Here is a 13,728-nt window from a genome sequence, read left to right as displayed (position 1 = left end):
AAAAATATAAAAATATGTATTTTCTTTTACTTAGGAAAGCATTCAAGATTGGAAACTTTGAAGCCAATTTTGTCAACATTTCGTGTTTTTTTTTTTTTTTTTTTTTTTTTTTTTTTATTATAACATTCTTGCAGTAAATGAGCGATATATTCATATTCGAGGGATTTAGCTCAAAGAACCTCGACTCAGTGTGGCCTTAAATTGGGGGGAGAAATTCGAAAAAATCTCATTAATTTCAAATTTTCGGTCACATTTGTAGTTTTGTAAATTTCATAATAAAATAGTAACACAAATTTGTTAACTATATTTACTACTAATGTATAATAAAAAACATTTATAAAAATCCTAAAAAATGCTAATTGGAACCTTTGTTTATCCTAATAAATTTTTCTTTTTACAAAATGGAGTTCCAGATCTGATAGACAGTCTGGTGCAACAGGTAGCTACAACTTCTGACATTGCATTAGCACAGTTGCTGACGTGGAGCTTATTGCTCAAAGCCCCTTCCGACTAAATACTTGACGGTAAGAGAGTGTAGATCAGTATTTTGACGATAAAAAACAAAACATAACGGGCCTACACACCTCAGTGACCACCTTTACACCTTCATGGAGAGCGGCAATCAAAGTAACCTAAATTAAATAGGAACTGTCGAGTGATTTCGTATTAAATGACACTATTTTGCAGCTTTTTCAATAATAGATCGCCTTGCACTTTACTCGTAACTACTCTGAACATTGAAAATCTAATTATAAATTGAAGAAACAAGTATCAGAGGAAGCGAATATCGGGAGGCTATTCTATTTGTGAGAGAAAGCCATACGATTTGGTGAAGTTTTTGTATAACTGGATTACCAAAAGGCGCTATTGCAAAGCCGTACAAGGCAGCCAAGCAAGTTGAATGTAATTGCATTCCACAATTGATCGACGGGATTAGGCTTTTTTAATGATAGTAGAGTTATTGTAAAACATTGTAAAGAGTTGTTTATAGCATTTTTAATAAAAAAAAACGGCCAAGTAATGACTTTTTTTGACGCTCCAAGAAGTAGTGGTTCCATTCGTTATAAGGAAAAAGTGGGCAACGCTGTGAGAGAAAAAAATTATCAAAAACCCAACGAGAAATTTGAGTAACATCAAACTTGCATTTTCTTGGTCTGAAATTGAATGGCCCATAAAACTGCGTTCCCAGAACTTTTTTAATCTAATAAAAAATTTTATTGTTTTATTGATGAAAATGTTTCTTTACAGAGCATACTAATTTTTTTTAAGAATGAGTAACAGTGACTAAAAGTGACTGATTAACTGATCAAAGTTTGCAAATTTAATGAGAATTTGCTGTAGTTTTATTAATCGGGCACAAAGTTTAAAAATTTGATTTATATAGTAGCTGTTGTAGGATGATCACTATTTTTTATAAAAAAATTTTGAAAATTAAAAAAAACAAATGAAAGAAGAGCATTCAAAACTGATCAATCGCGCATCTATTATTTTGATCTTGATTGTATGTCATCTAAAATTAAAAATAAAAAAATCTACCATTAAATTTGTTTGGTATTCTCCATAGGATTCGCCCTGACTTAAACCACCGGGCATAAATCCCATAATTAGGATTATGTGTATATATGTTTGTGCCATATGTAAATAAATATCCGGTTTTCGAATGAACAACGAACAAACCGACCAACCATTCAAACGACACAAGCCCACATATGCAAAATTCACACACAGCGAATAGTGAGAAGGCATTTGCGCATTTGCCACTTTTGTTTTTTTTTGTTGAAAAGTAGTATGTGCTGCCTTGGTGCACCGGAACTATGCCGGATATGAACACGGCAATGACCAATGCCGACATCAGCGCCAACGCCTACATAGCCGGCGTCAGCGTCGTCAATGTCCAATGCCAACGGCTGTTGCTGTTGCTGTTGACAGTGATGTTGCTCAGCTGTATTTGGTTCTCCCCAGAGCTGATGATGATATTGCTCGGTTGGTTGGTTGGTTGGACAGTTGGATGCAAAAAAGCGCTATCTTCATCCTCAATATGTTGAATAAATATGGCTTACAATAAAAACAAATAGGGCATAAATGGCAATAGTCGGACATAACTGTAGGGGATTTAATGTGCACAAATATGCCAACAACAAAATGTAAGAGGAAATTATATGTATGGTTGCAATAGTTGCACACTCATGCATACAACTACATATGTACATATGTATGTATACATATATGGACAATGGCAATGAACGTATGCTATGTATTGCCATACAGGATGTAATACGGCAACTGGAAGAGCGCGCGAAAAATATAAAGCAACAGCAACAGAAGCGCGTATATACACACACCACAACCTACACACACACACACACACAATCATGCCACCACTGTGCACAAATGATGCTGCTTGACTGCAAACAAAAAACTGCTTTATCGTTGTTAATCGCTGCTATGCGTGAGTGTAAACCAAGCCGGACGCCATGCACGAACGCCGGACCACATGCAAAGGAAATACTTGCACCGTAGTAGTACAAATACTTTTACTGTGCATGCACGCATGCAAATGAGTTTGCACTTGCAATAATGACCAACCGTTACAACAGCAACAAAACGCCAACACAACCAAGAACCCAGTACATGGAGAAGGTCGCTCACACAGGCATACATGGGTACCCGTATGTAGTAGCACTGTTAAAAATAGTATTATGTCAGCTGTGTACGTGCGTATTTTCATAGAGACAATTGAATAGCACCAAATCAAATAGAAATGTGGAACACACGCAGAATTACCAACTTACTTTAACGTTCGAAGCGCTGTTGATCACGCGTTTGCATCCGTAGTTGTTGCATGTTGCAGAGCCATAGGTGGTGTTGACCACAGCTGTTGCGGTTTAGCGCATTCATAAACATCAAAAGCGCAATGTGTGCACAAAAATAAAAATAAAAAATAAAAATAATAACAGCAAAAGCGTGCATGCATACACATACAGGCGTTCCTATAAAACAGTAAAACAAGGACATAGAAAAACAAACAGAATGACTGATGAATTCGTTTTGTACGTACCATTCCTGAGAGGCAAATATTTTTCCACACATTTATCAGCCCTCAAATGCTACTTGAATATGAAAAGTAAGCTTTGGTTTTATTCTGCCCAGGCATGTGTGTTTACACGCATTTACTATGCACTTTGACCTTTAGCAATTCCATTTGTTTACTACATAATTCTAGCCGCAAGTTTATAAACGCATAATTACTTAATTGCTTTGGATATACAACAGCGAATTCTATAGTAGCTTTGAACCACCACTGCGTATGAGTACCCTTCATTGCTTTATAACGCTTTTTGTTGATTATTATGAATGCAATGGTTATGAGCAAATATTTGTGTGCATTTTTAGTTCTTGCGAAATAAATCCGAAAAAATGCTTTTATTGATAATTTCAGCCTTTGGAAATTTCTATTTCAAAAGACAACAATTTAGAAAATTAGTTTAATTGGATTTTAATTCAAGTGAGACACAAGTAGATTTCCAATTCCTTTGCCACCGTTACGGCTAATGAGTTCAATGAACATTTGTTTAGAACTAAAAGTGATTAAAGCGTAAAGCGTAAAGCAAATCTAAAATAAAATTAAATTAAAAAATGTAAATATAATAAATCAAATGAAATGAATGAAATATTAAAAAAATTGATAATAAAATAAAGTGGAATAAAATACACGAAAATAATAATATAAGACAAAATTAGATTAAATTAAATAGACTAAAATAAAATTAATATAAAACAAAATTAAAATAAAATACGACAAAATGAATACAATAAATCGAGTAAAAAAATGGAAGAAAATAAAATAAAGTGAAATTTTTTATTTTATTTCTATTTATTTTTATTGTAGAACAAACTAAATGTAATTAATCAAGATAAAATAAAATGGAAATAAATTAAAAAATAAAATAAAATAAAGAGAAATGGGGTAAAAATGATTAAAAAACTAGCTAAAGTAAATTTAAGTAAGACAAACTAAAATCAAAAAGGATAAAGTAAAACAATTTAGAAAAATAACCCCAAATAAAAGAAATCAAAACAAATTAAATTAATGTAGATAAAACAAAACATAATAAAAAAATGTGAAATGAAATATGTGGTAAAAGGAATTAAAATAAAATAAAATAAAATAAAATAAACTAAAATAAAATAAAAAAAAATAAAATAAAATAAAATAAAATAAAAAAAAAAAAATAAAATAAAATAAACTTAAGGAATCAACCACACGCTAGTAAAGCAAAACCTCATTAAAAAATTTGAGGCACGACTGAAAGCCGTATTAAAAACTAGTCTGAACAGTGGAAATAAATGCAAGGCAATCAATACCTGGGCCATACCCCTTTTGACATACTCGTTTGGAGTAATAAAATGGTCTCAGACAGACATCCTTCGGATTGAAACGCTGATACGCACCACTTTTACAAAGCTCCAAAGCCATTACCCTCAAAGCGCTGTGGAAAGAATATCGCTTCCTCGAAACGTTGGTGGGAGAGGAATCACTAATATAGCGCGTCTACACTTCTCGCAAACTTTAAAGCTACGTACATATTTTCTAGGCAGCGAGTCTCACCTATTTAAAGCAATAGCTATGGCAGATAAGGGCTTTACCCCGCTAAGTCTGATAGAGCTGGATTTCCCAGTACCTGAGGGGGTTAAATCCCCAGCATGATCGCAGCATGGAAGGCAAAAACAATACACGGTGCCCATCCCCATGATCTCGAAATGGAATGGATAGACGCACAATCATCCAATTTATGGTTGAACAAAGGAAAACTATTTTCTGAAACAGAAGGTTTCGCAATCGCTATCCAAGACCCAGTTATTCCAACAAGGAATTTCCGAAGGTCGATACATGGCGAGGCAATAGAAGATAGATGTCGAAGGTGCGGCATTTACGGCGAAACAATCGACCATATAATTGCTGGATGTAGCGTACTTGCCCCCCGTGAATATGTCATGAGACATAACAATATAGCAAAGATCCTCCACCAACAACTTGCGATAAAACACGGTCTCTTACAAGCAGAAATCTTGTATTTTAAATATGAACCAAAGGCAATAATCGAAAATGCAAATTTTAAACTGTACTGGGACAGATTTATATCCACAGATCAAACAACAGCTGCCAGCAAACCTGACATTATCTTGTTCGACAAGACAAATAAAACGATCGAAGTAATCGATATAGCGGTGCCCCTTAATCGCAACATCCAAAGCACATACTCCACCAAAGTATCGAAGTATGCAGCTTTGGCCATAGAACTGAAACAGATGTACAAAGCGAGGGAAGTGAATATAATTCCAATAATTATATCGTCCACTGGATTAGTGCCTAAGCATTTAATAAAAAACTTGAAGAAGTATGACTGTCAACACCTCTTAGAAGACATGCAGAAGTCGACCATACTGGACACATGTGCAATAGTTCGTAGATTTTTAAATATTTAAGCAATAGCAATCGCATGGGTGTAGAACTTGGACTACGCCCCACCAGAGCACAATCCCTTGAAAATTTTATCCGGGATGTGTAATCTCCGGCAATAGCCGAGATGGATTAAGCTCAAAAAAAATAAAATAAAATAAAATAAAATAAAATAAAATAAAATAAAATAAAATAAAATAAAATAAAATAAAATAAAGTAAAGTACCACAAAATTAAAATAAAATAATATGGTTTAAGATGAACCAGATAAATTAACTAAAAGTAAATAAAATAAAATGAAAAAAAAAGAATTAAAACGAAAAACATTTAAAGTTAAAAAAAAAATAATATCAAACGGATTAACAAGGTTAATTAAATAATTGATCAAATCAAAATAAATAAAACAATAACATCAAAAGAAAATAGGTTAAAATTATAGAAAAACATAAAATAAAACAGGCAAATCAAGTCTTAAACGGTACGGACCGAACTTTAAACACCTTAAGATATCAGTCAAATTCAATTTGGACTGGTTTTTACTTTTCCGAATCAAACCACGAGGGTTATAGCTTATATCAACAAGCGAGCAAACGCACATTTGGATATCGGCCACAATTAAAGCTACAATACGGCTTTCGTCATTCCCCCAATATAATGATCCTGTAATGTTCGTAGCGCACCCACCCCATCAAACAGTGACTTTAGCACCATGAGGAATTTTCGGAAGGTGAAATCGAAGGCGAACGAGGAATTGAAAAAGAAGCAAATGCCTTGACTACGTAACATAAGAGAGTGCACAGGATTAAGGACTACTGAGCAGTTGGTTGAAGCAGCACAAAGCAGAGACATATAACATAATATTTTATTTAATATATTTTAGTTTTGTTAAATATAAAAAGAAATAATTATTTATCATATTTGTATTAAAATTAATGAACAATTTATTACTGTGCTCGCTTACATTCTGTACTAAGAATTTGCAAATAATGAAGAAGACGCAGTTGCTTATGCACAATTCGAGGAGTTTTAGTGCTCTAGAAACGACAATTTTATTTATTTCAGAAGTTTACATGTGCCAAGTAAAGATGAAACACCCACAAAAGTTAACTGTGAAGCAAAAATCTTACTTGTAATTTTTACGTCAATGCTAATATGAATAGGGATAATTAGAAAAATGTTATTCATGGTTATTCTAACTCTGTAAATTCAATGCGATTGCTGTTTAACTGTCGAACTACTTATTTTTACTCATTGTATTATTTATCTTCAATAATTCTTAAAATTTATTACAGTTAGTTATTTCTATACTTTGTAAATTTAATTCCTGCGTATTAGAGCTCTCAATTTTGATTGCACATTGTTCGCCCGGGCGTATGAGCAACGAGTTCGCGCTCCATATACTCGCCGTATCCGAATTGGTTAGTGCATTACTACCATCTGGAAGTACACCAGGTCGAAGCCCGGGCCCAAAACACCAATTAATAGAACAAGTTTTCTCTAAAGCGGTCGGCCTCGGCTGGCAATGACAAACTTCCTTGTGTAGTTCTGCCATAACACAACACCTCATAAAAAACCATGTGCTATTCGGAGGTGGAGGTCAGAATACACAACACTCAAAAGCATTTTTTTATTTTGTAAAAAGAAAAAAACCACATTGAATGATTTGTTTTGCGCCACCTGTTTATAATGTACTTATATATGAACTTCATTTATTTCCATATTTTTATTTGTTTTTTATTTCATTTTATTACAAGAATTTTTTTTTATTTTTTTTTTATATGTAAGAGTAATAGTTATAAATAACCAATACACAAAAATTTAACAAGAACTCTGGCTACTAAGGCCTTCGGCTCGTACAAGAATTTAAAATGAGCAAATTTCATTTTATGCAACTCCATTCTTTTTCACGTAAGCTGCCGTTATTGTTCTTATAATAATAGCAATTAGTTGATTTAATTCTCCATATGCAGAATGTTTACAAAGGAAAAAATACTAATAACAAAAAGCAAGAAAAAAACGAAATACTATCAGCTTAATTTATTATTAATAAAGAACAAAACTAATTGATTCATTTCCACTTTAGCTTTTCGCACAGTCACCACATCCGGCCGCCTTTAAAAGCTTAAAATTCGCACACGTGCACATTTACCCCACTTCCACCACTAGCATATTGTACCATTAACATATTGTAAATTCGAATACATTTCCTATATCTATATCTAATTGAAATGTGAATAATATATTAAATATATAAATGAATAAATAAAAATATTATTTGCAATCATTAATTTTAATTGCCCACAGATTGCATAATTTACGACTTGATACACAAAACAGTTGTTAAATGCAGTGTAATTGAGTAATAATTGTGTGTGCACATCACACACACCAACACACGCACGACAAGAACGCACCATTGAGTTAGGAAAACGAGTATTATAAATACTTTAAACCGGCAAGGATATGGAAAGTCAACAATTTTTTTTTTGCTGACAGTTCAAGAGATTATGTCGAAACAAAGGCATATAAATCGAGTACGAAATCGGCCCACAGTTATTGACAAGCCATTACCATGTTCTGCTCATGCGACCTTCGCATGTGTGCGGTTGACATTTTAAAGGAGAAAATCTATTGAGAATCAATTGTTGCATCGATTTCAATCAAAGACAGCAGTCAAGTTAATAGAAAGCACCAAATGAAGCTAACTATCGATAATATATTTGCAAATACAAATACGAAAGGGAAGGAAGAGAATTATTGAAATGAACAACTGGAGGCAAGTTTGCGACTAGCGACAGGGCACACCGGGGAATACTGCAACAGTAACTACTTGCATGTAGAAGTATATGCATTCATACAAGGCACCAAGCTTTCGATGTAGTAAAAACAACAAATTCAACTTCGTAGAATGGCTGCGGAAATTAGGAAGCAACAACGAAAACTTAATGGAAAATAAACAACAGAATGAACGAGTAAACAAATGCGAGCAAGCAAAAAGTGAGCAAATAGAAAATATCTAGCAGCAGATTAGTGCATTGATGTGCGGAAAACAGACCGAAAATTTTCCTGCAAACGGAAATCGGAAGTGTTGTTGAGACACTAACGACCAAGTCGATGAAAAACCTGACGACAAGAAGAACAACGAAACTAGAAATGTCGGTGACGTAGCAAAGCTCGTGGCTCAGCATAGCAACTTAACGACACAGCAAGCAAAGGCCATAACAAATACATACAGATGGTCGATGAATTCGATTGCAAAAGGCGAACCCGTTGGGTGGCGATTTGCTGTTGATGGCTCAACAAACAAACAAATAAATGACTGGTTTGTTAATGGTCGCAAAGGTAAATAAATAAAGGAGGCTACAAAATAGAACTACTAACAAAAATAGAAGTAGATATAATAGGAGAAAATGCAAGACCTTAAAAATAGCAAAAAAGGCGGAATGCCCTAGAGTAGAAGAAAGTATTGTACAGCAGAAAATTCTCATACAAAAACAAAAAACAAAAAAATAGAAAATAAAAGCCAAGTATCCATAAAAAAGCTGTCCGCTCCATAATTTGCATATTTTTCTAAGAATGCTTAAATAAACTCTCTAACGAAGGCGCCAAACTTGCCATTGGTTGAGGTGGAGGCGCGCAAAGAATACAAAAGAGGTAGTGGAAGGAGAAAGTTGCACAAATTGTTATTGCCGTAATTTTTGTATTATTGAGAAGGTTAGATTTACCCTTTCTTGCGTTGATTAAAATGTTTTTTATTTTATTTTTATTTAACTTTTTTTCTGGTCGCCGCAATTGTAGCATTTGCGGTAAAGCAATTGAAAATTTAAATTTGCTTATTTACACTTGCGGTCGACAGGTTGTGGGTAGCGAAAAAATTATATTGGTTTGCACTATATCAAAGGCGTGGAGAATGAACAAAATACAATTTATTTAACGCTACATTTCAACTCGCAACAATATTTGTAATGGAGAAGGTGGTTTAACATACAAATTATATTCATATAAACAAATACACTAGCATGTATGTGTGATTGTTTGTCTAAATGAAATACAAATTTTAACTGACTCGATGCGCATTGAGATACTGAAAATGTCTCGAAGCAAAGTATTTATTCGAGAATGGATATTATGCCCAAATTTGTAGTCGATCGGGGCTAAATTGACGCAGATAAGAGTACTTTAGCGCCCGTTGCTGCAGATCGGGGACCTTCACTTGCTCGACAGCTGCGCGTTTTGCTGTAATTTGTTATTTTTTAACTCCGTGCGCGCCATAACACAAAATCTACTGGATTAATCGTTTGTAAATTTTTAATAATTATTAACAAACTAGCAACCCGCCCGACTTTGCGCGGGTATAAAATATATACCCTATGTCACTTACTGAAAAAATGATTAAAATCGATCCAGTAGTTTTGGCTTATTCATTACTGCCCGTAGCCCGCACGCGTTAAAGTTGGAGTAACACAATTCCCCTTTCTTTACAGCATGAAGATTTCCTGAACAGAATGTCTTTATATACAACGTTCATAGCTTTCTTGTCATTAGACAATACAAACATGTTTTCTCTAGAGGTTACTCTTGAAAGAGCGGCATACAGTTGGCCATGTGAAAAACAGTCAACACTCAAATCTAAGCCTGCAACGTTGAAGGTTTGACCCTGAGATTTATTAATGGTCATTGCAAAAGATGCCTTTACCGAAGATTGTAAGCGTTTAAATTGGAATGGTAGATCCGATGGTATCAGAGGGATTCGGGGAATCAATACATCTTCTCCGGTACCACATTCTGTGAGTATTGTGCACTCTATTATGAAAGTTTTCAGTGATTTTACCAGCAAACGCGTGCCATTGCAAAGTTTATGTGGATTTAGGTTTCTTAATAAAATAACAGGACAACCTATTTTCAGCTCCATTTTGTGAGGAGGGAGTCCAGACGGGTTCAAAGAATTGAGAAATTCTGTAGGAAAATGAACAGCTTCTTCCAAATCGAAAACAGTATCGACCGAGTAGTATATTTTCGTCGGCGCATCAATCTTTGAAATAATCAAGTTATTTACTTTATCTACTTGTTCGTTAGTTGGTGACAGAATAGCTCTTTCTTTAAACCAAGATATTGTCTTATAACTTATGTTATCAATGTCAGGATAGACATTGTTGACTAACTCTTGGATGTTGTCTATCAAAACACAAAGGTTTTCTAGGTTAATCCTTCCCTCACTTTGTGTTAATTCTCCATTGCCAACTTTTAGCAGCTTCTCTGGAAATAGCCTGTTCTCACGTGAAGATGACGAAACCCTCATATTAGTTGTAAGCTCTAATTTATTGACATGCGACCAAAGGTGGGATCTTTTTAGCGAAACATTTATTTCGTCAGCACGTGTTCCTCGAGTCACAACTGGTAGGATTTGACGGAAATCTCTTGAGAACAGAATTGTAGATCCACCCATAGGTGAATTTTTGTTGCGCAAATCGCGCATTGTCCTATCCAGTGCTTCCACAGACGTCGTGTTTGACATGGTAGCTTCGTCCCAGACTATTAATGAGCAGTCACGCATCAATTTTCCTGTATTGCTCTGTTTAGAAACACTACAGACGCTGTTATCATCATCGGTGGCGATTTTCAGCGGTAGCTTGAATGTAGAGTGTGCGGTTCGGCATCCTTCCAAAAGAGTAGCGGCAATGCCGGATGACGCAACAGGTAACGCAATTTTTCCGGTAGATCTCACTTTTTTTAAAAGCAGATTGATTAAAAATGTTTCTCCTGTGCCTCCTGGGGCATCAAGGAAAAATAAGTTCCCTTCATTGTTATCAATTGTTGATAGTCATGCAGTGAATACTTTTTTCTGATCGATGTTTAATCGTGGCTCATCTTAAGCTATATTTTGTAAAAGTCTCGTTTGATCGTATGATGTTTCTCTTGTGTATTCGGCACTGTTAGTAAAATCAGAGTTAGTAGTATTAGCTGGCATCAGCAGCCCAAAATCCTTGATCGTTTTTCCCGAAAGTAATTGCACTATTTTGTCTAATTCAAATAATTCTTCGTAAAATATGTTTTGGTCATATTGTACATCAACAGAGTTTAACTCTTGCCGTCGCCGAATCAGAATATCACTGGCCATATTTTCTTGAAATTTATTCCATAGACTAACAGAATCAGTTACTTGACAAAACACTACTATGACGGCAAATAAATATCTTAATAATGTAGCTGAACTACAAACAGCTGCTTCTGATAATGTATTTTCCCAGTGAGAATCGTCTTCCAAGAGCCCCATAGCTTTGCATGCTGCTTGATAAGTATTGTAAACAACACCTTATAAAGTGCTTAGGTGAGCAAAGGATGTCGGGCCTTTTACAATATGAAGTAACATTCTCAGATAAAAGCATTTGCTGTTGTTGGGATGAATCACAATCGAGCGATTCGTAAATACATACATACATAAGTCACCATACGATGTAATACAACATTAATTAGGTGTGGTGAGATTATCGCTTAACGCCTGTTGCTTCATTCGATTGACAGCGAACAAACACACAAAAAGCTTTTTTTGGAAAAAGAGCTGCTTTTGTTTAAACAATTTTGGTTAAATAACAAATAAATCAATTATTTTTTTGGATGCAGAACGAAAGTAAATATTTCAAAGTTAAACTTCAAGAAAGCTTCATTTTATTTGGTTGATTCGTTTATGATTTATGGCCGTGAAAACAAAAAAATTATGTTTTTTTGCCACATTTTGACCGATTGCCACGCCCCCTTTATATATTTCTTCACATTATATAGATATAAACCTTCCTCTTCAATCAATCTATCTTTAAAAAACAACCGCATCAAAATCCGTTGAGTAGTTTTAAAGATTTAAGCATTCAAGGGGACATAGGGACAGAAACAGCGACTTTGTTTTATAATATGTAGTGATTCGCCAATTTTCTGTACAGTGAAAATTAGTCTATGGGATTTCAAATGCTACGAAATTTTGGAAAATCAAAAAACAAAAAAATATTTGAATGCATATACATTTTTTTGTTTCAGATGATTCTGTTACACCGCAAAACTTCTTTCTTTCGAGATGTTTTCGAATATTTACTATCACTCGCTCAATTTTCAAAGTTTTGCAATGAAAATGTATATGAAAACTGATTGAATAAACTAACACTAATTGTAGCCTCGACAAAATTCTTAAAGCACGCATTTTTCATTGACTTTTAATCCTTTTTTTTTTCTTATTCCCCATTTACTTTTATTTTAGTTGCTTTTTATTTTTTTATTTATTATTTTTAATTAATTTATTTATAAGTTGTCATTTACTTATTTCCTTTCTTTACTTCCCACATTTAATTAATTTTTTTTTAATTTTTTAGTATTTATTATTTAATTTTTACTATGTATTATTTATCATTTATTATATTTAAATTATTTATTTTTTCATTTACTATTTCTAATTATTTTATTTATTTTTTACTACTTATTATTTATTATTTATCATATATTTATTCTTTTTCACTTTTTTATTTAACTCCTTTAAATATTTTGTTTATTATTTATCATTTATTATTTTTAAATTTTTTATTTATATTATTTGGTTGCTATTTTTAATTATTTTATTTTTTTACTATTTATCAATTATCTCTTTATTAATTATTCTTTTTTTGTTATTTATTCTTTATTAGTTATCTATTTTTAATTATTTTATTATATACTATTTTTTACTTATTTAGTTATTTAGTTATTATTATTTATAATTTCTCATTTTTTATTTTTAATTTTTATGTTATCATTTATTTTTTAATATTATTTAGTTTCCTTTTTTATCATTTTTAATTTTTTGCTATTTATTATTTATTGTTCACTATTTATTATTTGTCACATATTATTTTTAAATTTGTTATTTCGTTACTTAGTATTTTTAATTATTTTATTTATTGTCATTATTTATTATGTATCACTTGTTATTTTTTATTCATGAAATGTGACTTATAATTTTTTACTTTTTTTATTCATCATTTTTAATTATTTAAATTATTATTTATTATTTATTTACTTTTACTTTTTACTTTATAAATTTTTTATTTATTTCTTATCATTTCTTACTATTCATTATTTTCTTATTTGTTTAGAGTTTTGCTATTTGTTATTTGGCATTTACTATTTTAAAATTTTTTATTTACTTATGCTACTATGTTTGATTATTTAATTTATTTCTTAGAGTGCATTATTTATTACTTTGTCATATATTGTCATATTTATCGTATCTTATTTATCAATTTTTA

Source organism: Anastrepha ludens, chromosome 2 (genome assembly GCF_028408465.1).
Source record: "Anastrepha ludens isolate Willacy chromosome 2, idAnaLude1.1, whole genome shotgun sequence".
NCBI lineage: Eukaryota > Metazoa > Arthropoda > Insecta > Diptera > Tephritidae > Anastrepha > Anastrepha ludens.
This window is presented reverse-complemented; position numbering follows the sequence as displayed.